The sequence below is a fragment of the Delphinus delphis genome, chromosome 17 (genome assembly GCF_949987515.2).
Source record: "Delphinus delphis chromosome 17, mDelDel1.2, whole genome shotgun sequence".
Lineage (NCBI taxonomy): Eukaryota > Metazoa > Chordata > Mammalia > Artiodactyla > Delphinidae > Delphinus > Delphinus delphis.
In genome coordinates, this window is record NC_082699.1 from 79700757 (window position 1) to 79709271 (window position 8515).

An 8515-nucleotide genomic window follows, 5' to 3' on the forward strand; every position below is an offset into this window, starting at 1 on the left:
TGGGAGTGGGTGCCTTGAGTCTGAAGTGGGGACCTTGGGGAAGCAGCTGGACAGAGAGGTCTGGAGCTCGGGAGAGACAGACCAGGGCATGTGAGGGGTGTGCAGGGCCTGGGGAGTGGGAGACAAAGCAGCTTCAAGGCTGGGAGACACAGAAGAGCCCAATCGCACAGAAGCCAAAAGACAGGCGTCCCAGAGAGGCGGTTACCAGCAGAAGTGGCAACGGCACGTGGCTAGAGGGGAGGGTGGCCTCGTGGCTGGGGGGGGGCCGAACGGATTTCCCAGGACTGGAAAGGGACTCTGACAGGAGGCCCCTCCTGTGGCTTCCTGGGAGCAGCCCCACTTCAGGTGGCCCAAGGGGACAAGAGGTGGGAGGGCAATTCCTGAGGAGGGTGGGTCCACATCCCTGGGAGGGGGCGTCACCTATCAGTACCCTGAAGGGCAGCGTGCACACGCCAGGCTGGGCTGGGGGTTGCGGAGGGGCCTCTCTGGCTGTCCATCTAAGCCAAATCACAACAGAACCGGATGGCCAGGCTGCCTCAGGCTCACACATGGAGACAGTGACCTTGGTTGGCCTTTGGCCCACTTTGAGCAGCGTCAGAAAGATCCCACCCACCTGCACTGGGTGCAGACTGCAGAGATCAGTGGCCACGCGGAAACTCGGCACGATGGGCGGGTCAGGGAGAGAGCAGAGTCACGGAGGCTGGAACCCGTGGCAGAGCCCCTCCCGCCTCTACCTCCCAAGGGTCTCGAGATGGCCCCACGCAGGGGTCCCTGGTGCCCATCCACCCCCGACGGCAAGTAGCTCCCTCCATCGGTAAGCACCGGCCTGCCTCACCCCAGCAACGGGCCAGGAGCCATCCCACCCTCTCAATTTGTCAGCCTAATTGCCTCGCGCCCTGGGCGCTCGGACCGGCTCCAGCTGCAAGGCAGGGGGCGGGGCAGGAAGGAATCAGACCTGCACGGCCCCACCCAGGCGCGCACCAGTCCTGCCTGGAAACCCCTGGGCAGGCGAGGCCCCTGCTACGTCTCCCACGCCCGTGCGGGGAACCAGGCTCGGGGGCGACTGCCAGGACTCCCGCGCACCAGGGCTAGTTGGGAGGGAACCGGGCCTCAGAGCCCCGCTTGCCCGGAGCGGAGCCCAGAACCCCGGGCCACCTCCGGGCGCGTCGCGCCCGCCCCAGCCTCTGCAGGCCCCGGGCCGAGAGCCCCCGTAGGTGTCTCGGCTTCGCTCGGCGGCCGCCCCGCCAGGGCCGGCCTGGCTGTCCCACCTGCCCGGACGGTGCCCGCAGCACTCCGTACGCAGTCCCTCCGTTCGCTGCTGTGCCTGCGACCGGCGCCTCCCGGTTTAAACCCGCTCAGGCCCCTCCCCGGGGCGGCACGAGGTGCTTCCGATGGGTGCGGGCGCCCTGAAGCCGGGAGGGGCGCGGGACCGGGAAGCCCACGCGGGGCTGGGTCGACGCCCCCGCGCGCTCCCCTCGGCCGCCACGGTCTGTGAACACCCCTAGGCGGGGAGGAGGGCGGCTGCCGAGGAGCAGGGTCCTCTCGCTCCTACCCAGCCCCTTTCGTCAGCTCCCCCAGAGTCACCGCGAAGGAACGCGGGCGGCCGCAGGGAGCAGGGTGCGTCCGCGCCGCCCTGACGGCCTCTGAACGGTTTGCAAGGTAATGCGGCCCCGCCCGCCGCGCGCAGAGTTTCGCTTTACAAACGTGATTTTATCGCCCGAGGGGGCCCATGGGGCCGCTGGTGCAGGCGTTGACCTCGACCCAGGGGCCCCTCTTGTCCAGTGCCCTTCGTCGTCCAGGCCTCGCTCCCGCCTCGGGGCCGGCGGCTTGCGCTGCTGCTTCGTCCTGGGGCTGCCGGGCCAGGCTGTCCTCAGAGGCTACCTCCATGACCGAGTGGCTTCCCTGCCTTGACCGTGGAAGAGATGGGGTCTCTGTCCCCAGCAGGCTTCCAGTCTGTCTGGAAGGGATGACCAGGCCTTGCCCCATGGGTTCAGCACCTCCACCTGGGATCGGAGCAGGCGTTCTGTCCAGCAGGAGGACCTGGGCCCCTTCTCAGACGCCAGTCCCAGCGCCCACCTTCCGGGGCCGGGGACTCCTGGAGCAGCTGAGGAAGAAGGGCCAGAGCCTGGCAGGCTGGGGCCACAGCCCAGGACAGGAGCCACACGTGGGTCTTCTGGCTGGTCCTCCCCTTTGCTGCCCAGAGATCCCAGATGGATGGGGTGGAGCAGGTGCCCCTTGCCCCCCAGGGTCAGGACCCAAGGCCTGTCCTCCTCTGTCCCCATTCCCGGCCCTGAGGACTCAGTCTTTCCCCTTCCCCAGGCCTCACTTCTTTCCGGGTCGTTCTCGACCAGATACTCATCCAGGGCCACCCAGCCACCTCCGACCGTAGCATGAGAGCACCTTGAGACACCTGCGCAGGCACAGGGGCTGGGGCGCCGGGCTTCCAGGGTAGAGGGTGCCAGTGTTGGCTCCCGTGGCTCTGTCCTCACTCCCACCCCAGGCCCACGCTCACGCCTGCTCACCAAGGCTTCCTGGACCCTGGGCCGACCTTTGGCCGCCTGTGTCCTTGTCGCTGTCTGCGTACCCCACCCTGGCTATGCTATGTGGCTGCTGCTGGTCACTGGAGAGGCCTGACCTGATAGAGTAGTGAGCTCCAGCCTGGGCCCCTACCCCCCCGCCCAAGGCATGTCAGGCCAGCTGCCTTCGCCCCGTCTCTGCTCACCAAACGCCAGGACGCCGTCCATGAGGTCCCGCTGGGCAACGTGCCGAGCTGGCTGTGGCTCGTGGCCGGGAGTGCAGCCCGGAGCCTCTTCTCCGTGGGGTCGGGTCACTGCAGGCAGCACTGCTGCCAGGCCACGAAACCCAGGTGTGGGCCAGCTCCTCACTGTGGGAAGGAGATGTGAGGCTGCCCAGGCCTGGGTCTCTCTGTGCCCAGGGGTGGGTAGCACGCCTGCCTGTGCCGTCCCTGCCCCAGCCGTGCCCACTGGTCCTCATCCCTCCGGCTCCTCTCGCTGTGGCTGTAGCCCCCTGTGGTGGCCTCCAGCTCAGATCTTCCAGGAACCCTCCCGGGGGGCAAGCCTCGATGCCCGTCCTGCTCCCGAGGCCCTTGGGCTGTCCCTGGTCAGCCAGAGCTGCTGCCGTCCTTGGAGCTCTGGTTACCACTGTTCTATGAATAACCACTCTGGGGACCGCATATAAGTGGCATCGTGCCATGTTTGTCCTCTTGTGTCCAGCTTACTTTACATAGCGTAGTGGCTTTAAACTTCATCCGGGCTGTATCAGACATCAGGATTTCGTTCTTTTTAAAGGCTGCCCCGTATTCCATTGTGTGTATTTACCCAATGTGCTTTATGCGCTCATCTGTTGGCGGATACTTGCGTTGCTTCGTCTTTCCTTCTGAAAGCTTACCCTCACTCACGTTGCATGTCAGGGGCTGGCTGAGGCTCTGCTCTGCCACCTTCACGTCAGGATCCAGGCTGATGAAATTACCATAATCTGGAATATCGCTGGTCCTCCTGGCTTAAGGAGTGAGAACTTGGGAAGGTCTTATACTGGCAGCTAAATGCTCTGGTGTGAAGGGGCCACGTGCCACTTCCTCTCATACCCCACTGGCCAGCACTGGTCATATGGTGCCCCTGACCACGAGGGGTGGCAATGCCGTCCTCCTGTGTACTGGATGGAGTAGCGCTGGTGAACAGTACTCGTGACCACACAGCCCCTCATTCAGAACCATCACACTTATCCCACCTGTCATGATTTTAGTCATTCAGTTTTGTAGTTCATCCTCTAAATCAGCGGTCCCCAACTTTACGGCACGAGGGACCAGTTTTGTAGAAGACAGTTTTTCCATGATGCGGGGATGGAGGGGGAAGGATGGTTCAGGAGGTAATGCGAGCGGTGGGGAGCGGCAGATGAAGCGTCACTCGCTTGCCCGCTACCAGTCCACGGCCTGGGGCTTGGGGACCCCACTCTGAATAATGAGTACCACAATTTGACGCTGATGATTGCTTTCCTCATAAGTGATCTGGCATCGTGCTATGACAGGTGCCTATGATTTCTGCCAAGTGAAAACTATTGACTTTATCTCACGTGTGCAGTTGTTCGGATGCTCTTCTGACCCCTAGACAGCGCCTCGCCCAAAGCTGAACCTACTACAGGCACAGCCCAGAGATCACCTACAAGGTAACGTTTCTGCCATTGAATAACTTGGGGTTTAAAACCTGAACTTCCTAGAACATGTGTATCACTCAGTTCTCTTTCTAGCGATATTTACACAGGAACATTTTATCTTCACATCACCCCAAATCAATAAACGAGCTTTAATCGAACAGTGTGCAGGGGAAATCTTGAATGAAACCTCAGATAGGATGGCTAGATGGCCATGACCACCTGAGGGTGTTGTACGAAGCTCGGGGTCAACAAATGTCTGTGTGGGTGGTGGGATGGGGCGGGACTAAAAGAAGCCCCGTCCCTGCAGATGGACTTGTTAGCATCCGTGTTCATCGCCGTGTTTGGGAAGCAGTGTGTTTAGCACTTCACACTCACTTATCTGTATGTGTACTGAGTGGCTTTTAGTTACATTATAATTTTCCCCACGTAGATGTCCAACTGCTATTTTTGTGGAGAATGTCTAATTCTTGGGAATATTCTCTTGCCATTAAAGGGAAGAGGCCTGTGTGTGATCAGTCAATCACAGTACACGGCCTAAATTTTTTTTTCATATAATGTCTATTCCATAGCATAGGTTATCTTTTTCAAACTCTAAAAAAACTTTGCACACTCGCTATTATTACTGATGTGCAACTCACATTTTCACGTTTACTAGGATTGTGGATAAATGCTTTGTCCCCATCCTCACTCATCAGTTCATTTTTTTCATGCCAAAAGAGGTTGAGATCAAAGCAAAATACATAATCTTTTGAGTGTTATATATTATAAAGAAACCAGGCTCTGGGACTTCCCTGGTGGCGCAGTGGTTGAGAGTCCGCCTGCCGATGCAGGGGACACGGGTTCGTGCCCCGGTCCGGGAGGATCCCACATGCCGCGGAGCGGCTGGGCCCGTGAGCCATGGCCGCTGAGCCTGTGCGTCCGGAGCCTGTGCTCCACAACGGGAGAGGCCGCGACAGTGAGAGGCCCGCGTACCGCCAAAAAAAACCAGGCTCTACATTTTGTTAAATGTCACCTTTTGGAAGAATACATGTTTAATAAGTTTCCAAAAACGTCCTACCTGTGCCTGCTGTTTTGGAGATTAGAAATCTGTATGTGCGGCGGACAGGTTTCAGGACCAGTGTCCCGTGTTTGATGTTCCCAGTGGGGGATTTCCTTGAAGACGCTTGCTGGTCAGTTCTCTAGCTGAGGAGCCCCTGCGTGTTGAGAAGCACGCGTTGTTCTGGACGACGTCAGAGCATCAGCCCCTTCAGCGACTGGACTGTTTCTTCCTCAGGAGTTGGTGTGGAGCCTCCCAGACCAAACACCACACTCCCTTTCTCTGTCAGAAAGCTGGGGTAAATTGTATATATTTGTATAACTGAAACACTTTGCCGTATACTTTAAACTATATGTCTATATATATATATATATATTTTTTTTTTTTTTTTGCGGTACGCGGGCCTCTCACTGCTGCGGCCTCTCCCGTTGCGGAGCACAGGCTCCGGACGCGCAGGCTCAGCGGCCGTGGCTCACGGGCCCAGCCGCTCCGCAGCATGTGGGATCCTCCCAGACCGGGGCACGAACCCGTGTCCCCTGCATCAGCAGGCGGACTCTCAACCACAGCGCCACCAGGGAAGCCCCAATATATATATATACATTTTAAGTAATATAGGATGGTAACTGAAAGAGAAAGATTAAAAAACAGGAAGCTGGAGTAAAATACGACTTTTTGTTCGAACAGACCCTTTGCTGCCACCTGCTGGAGAACTCTCAGAATAAATATCCACTTTTGCCACCAATTGTTGGAGGCCGTGAAGCCATAACTGAGATGCGTTACAGTGGAAATGAGAAGCACTCCTCTGAATCAGGAAGGTGCCGGTGCCTCCTTAGAGCGGGTGTTCTCGCGGTCAGGGAGCCCGTAAGTCTCCCCGCTCCTGCTGCCTGGCCTGGACCAATCGTGAAGAAAGAAAGAGTCGGACCGAGGAGGACCAGGCGGCGGGCGTGAAACGAGCACCCAGATGTAGACCCCGCCACGCCCTGGTTCCCTGGCGGGCCGCGAAGGCTGTCCGAGGGTGGCAAGCGCCGCCGGCCCAGAGAGGGTCAGGGCAAACCCGTGTTTGCACCGTCTCTGTCCAGTGGCCAGGTCAGGCCATCGGAGAAGCCCCTGTCCTCCCCAGGATGGTGGGGGGAGGCGCATTTCCCAGCCTCTGCCCTCCTTTTCACCTTGGCCGTGGTCGCTCAGGGTGTGGCTGCCCCTGGGCGGGGGGGGAGTGGGCGCTCAAGACCCCAACCCGTCAGCCCACTCCCCTCTTTGCAGGGCCCTTGTCCAGCACTCACGGCCCCGTGGTGCCCCCTGGGAACCCCCCGGCTCTGAAATGTGTCAGGGTGGGACACGGGTGAAAGCAGCTGGGATTCTGGCAGGTCTGCTCGCGGTCTGGCTTCCGTCAGGAGTCTCAGGGTGGCAACTGTGTCCCGTGCAGACGTTCCCACCTGCTACCCGCCTGTGCTCACTGGCTGGAGCGTCTCTGCAGAAAGAAACTCCTGTCTCCTACTGTTTGGTTACCCAGTGTCCCTGTCTGTGTAGCAAAAGCAGGATAAATGCTTGATTCTTTTTTTTTTTCCATTTAATAATTCTCCAAATCTTGGATACTTAAGTCGCTTCCAATTTTTGACAATTATTCCCTTCTTTCCTTTTTTTGCTATTGAGGTAGAAGACACATGCCGTAAAGTTATCACCTGAGCCATTGCTTGGAGAGTACAGTTCAGTGGCATTAGGTGCATTTGTGACCATAACCCTTCATCTTGTAAACAGAAACAGTACCCATGGAACCACAACTGTCCCCCTGCCCCCAGCCCTGGCACCACCCTTCTACTTTCTGTCTCTATAATTTTGACGACTCCAGGTGCCTCATATGAGTGGAATCCTGCAGTCTTGTCTTTTTGAGACTGGCTGACCTCACTGAGCAGTTTGTCGTCCAGTTTCATCCATGGTGGTAGCACATGTCATAACTGCCTTCCTCTTTAAGGCTGAATAATGTCCCATCGTATGTACAGACCACAGTTTGCTTATTGACACATCCATCCGTGGACACTTGGGTTGCTCCCATGTTTTAGCTATTCTGAATAATGCTGCATTGAACATGGGTGTACAAATATCTATTCGAGTCCTTGCTTTCAATTGTTTTGTGTATACACCTGGAAGTGGAATTGCTGGATCACGTGGTGATTATATTTGTAACTTTTTGAGGACCCTCCATACTGTTTCCGCAGCAGTTGTACCATTTTACATTCGCACCAACAGGGCACAAGGGTTCCATTACTCCACACCCTCACCAGCACTTGTTATTTTCTGGTTTTCTCATAGTAGCCGTGCAGACGGATGTGAGGAGGTATCTCGCTGTAGTTTTGATTTGCATTTCCCTAACGATTAGTGGCGTTGAGCACATTTTTGTGCACTTAGTGGCCATTTGAATGTCTTCTTTGGAGAAATGTCTATTCAAGTCCTTTGCCCATTATTGAATTGGGTTGTTTGTTTTGTAGTTGTTGAGTTTTAGGAATTCTCTATAAATTCTGAATAATAATCAGGTATATGATTTGCAAATGTTTTCTCCCATTCTGCGGGTTGCCTTTTTACTCTGAGGACAGTGTCTTTGGATAAACAAAATTTTCAAATTTTCATAACGTCTTATTTGTCTTTTTTCTTCTTTTGTTGCCTGTGCCTTTGGTGTCATACCTAAGAAGTCACTGCCAAATCAAAAGTCATGCATTCTTGGGCTTCCCTGGTGGCGCAGTGGTTGAGAGTCCGCCTGCCGATGCAGGGGACACGGGTTCATGCCCCGATCCGGGAAGATCCCACGTGCCGCGGAGCGGCTGGGCCCGTGAGCCATGGCCGCTGAGTCATGCATTCTTTTATTCGATGATTTATTCTAAGTGTTTTATAGTTTTAGGTCTTAAGTTAATTTTTGCCTCCCCTGCCTCATGCCAGGCCCTCTGCCAGCAGCCTGCGTGGTCCCCAAAGGGCTCAACCTGGACCCACAGGCTCAGCTTCATGCCAGGGGGCAGCACTGCCTCAGTCCCTGAAGGATGGACCCCCCATATGTGCCAGGGGCTCTGGCCCCGTCTGGCTGCATCTCAGTCCATTCCTAGACTGGAGAGGGCCCAGCAGCCTGACCAGGAGGTGCCTGCTGGCAGCACGAGTGTGACAATCACTGGGTTTCCAGAGCTTCTGGGCACCCCTGTGCTCCCTGACTGGGGTCAGCTGTTTTGACAATAAAATCTGATGTATTACGTGGTCACCCAGGGACCTTGCAGAGCCAGGCTAGTAAACAGCAGACAGACCCCTTAGAAACAGGGGAAAGAGAAACCC

General features: G+C 56.7%; 1 long non-coding RNA gene across 1 annotated transcript; it reads left to right on the top strand.

Moving 5' to 3' along the window:
* Nucleotides 1–1403: 1403 nt before the first annotated feature.
* On the top strand, nt 1404–7763 carry LOC132413370 (uncharacterized). Its single transcript, XR_009516707.1, has 3 exons — nt 1404–1659; nt 4098–4182; nt 5891–7763. It is a non-coding gene; the product is annotated as an uncharacterized lncRNA (long non-coding RNA).
* Nucleotides 7764–8515: the final 752 nt, after the last annotated feature.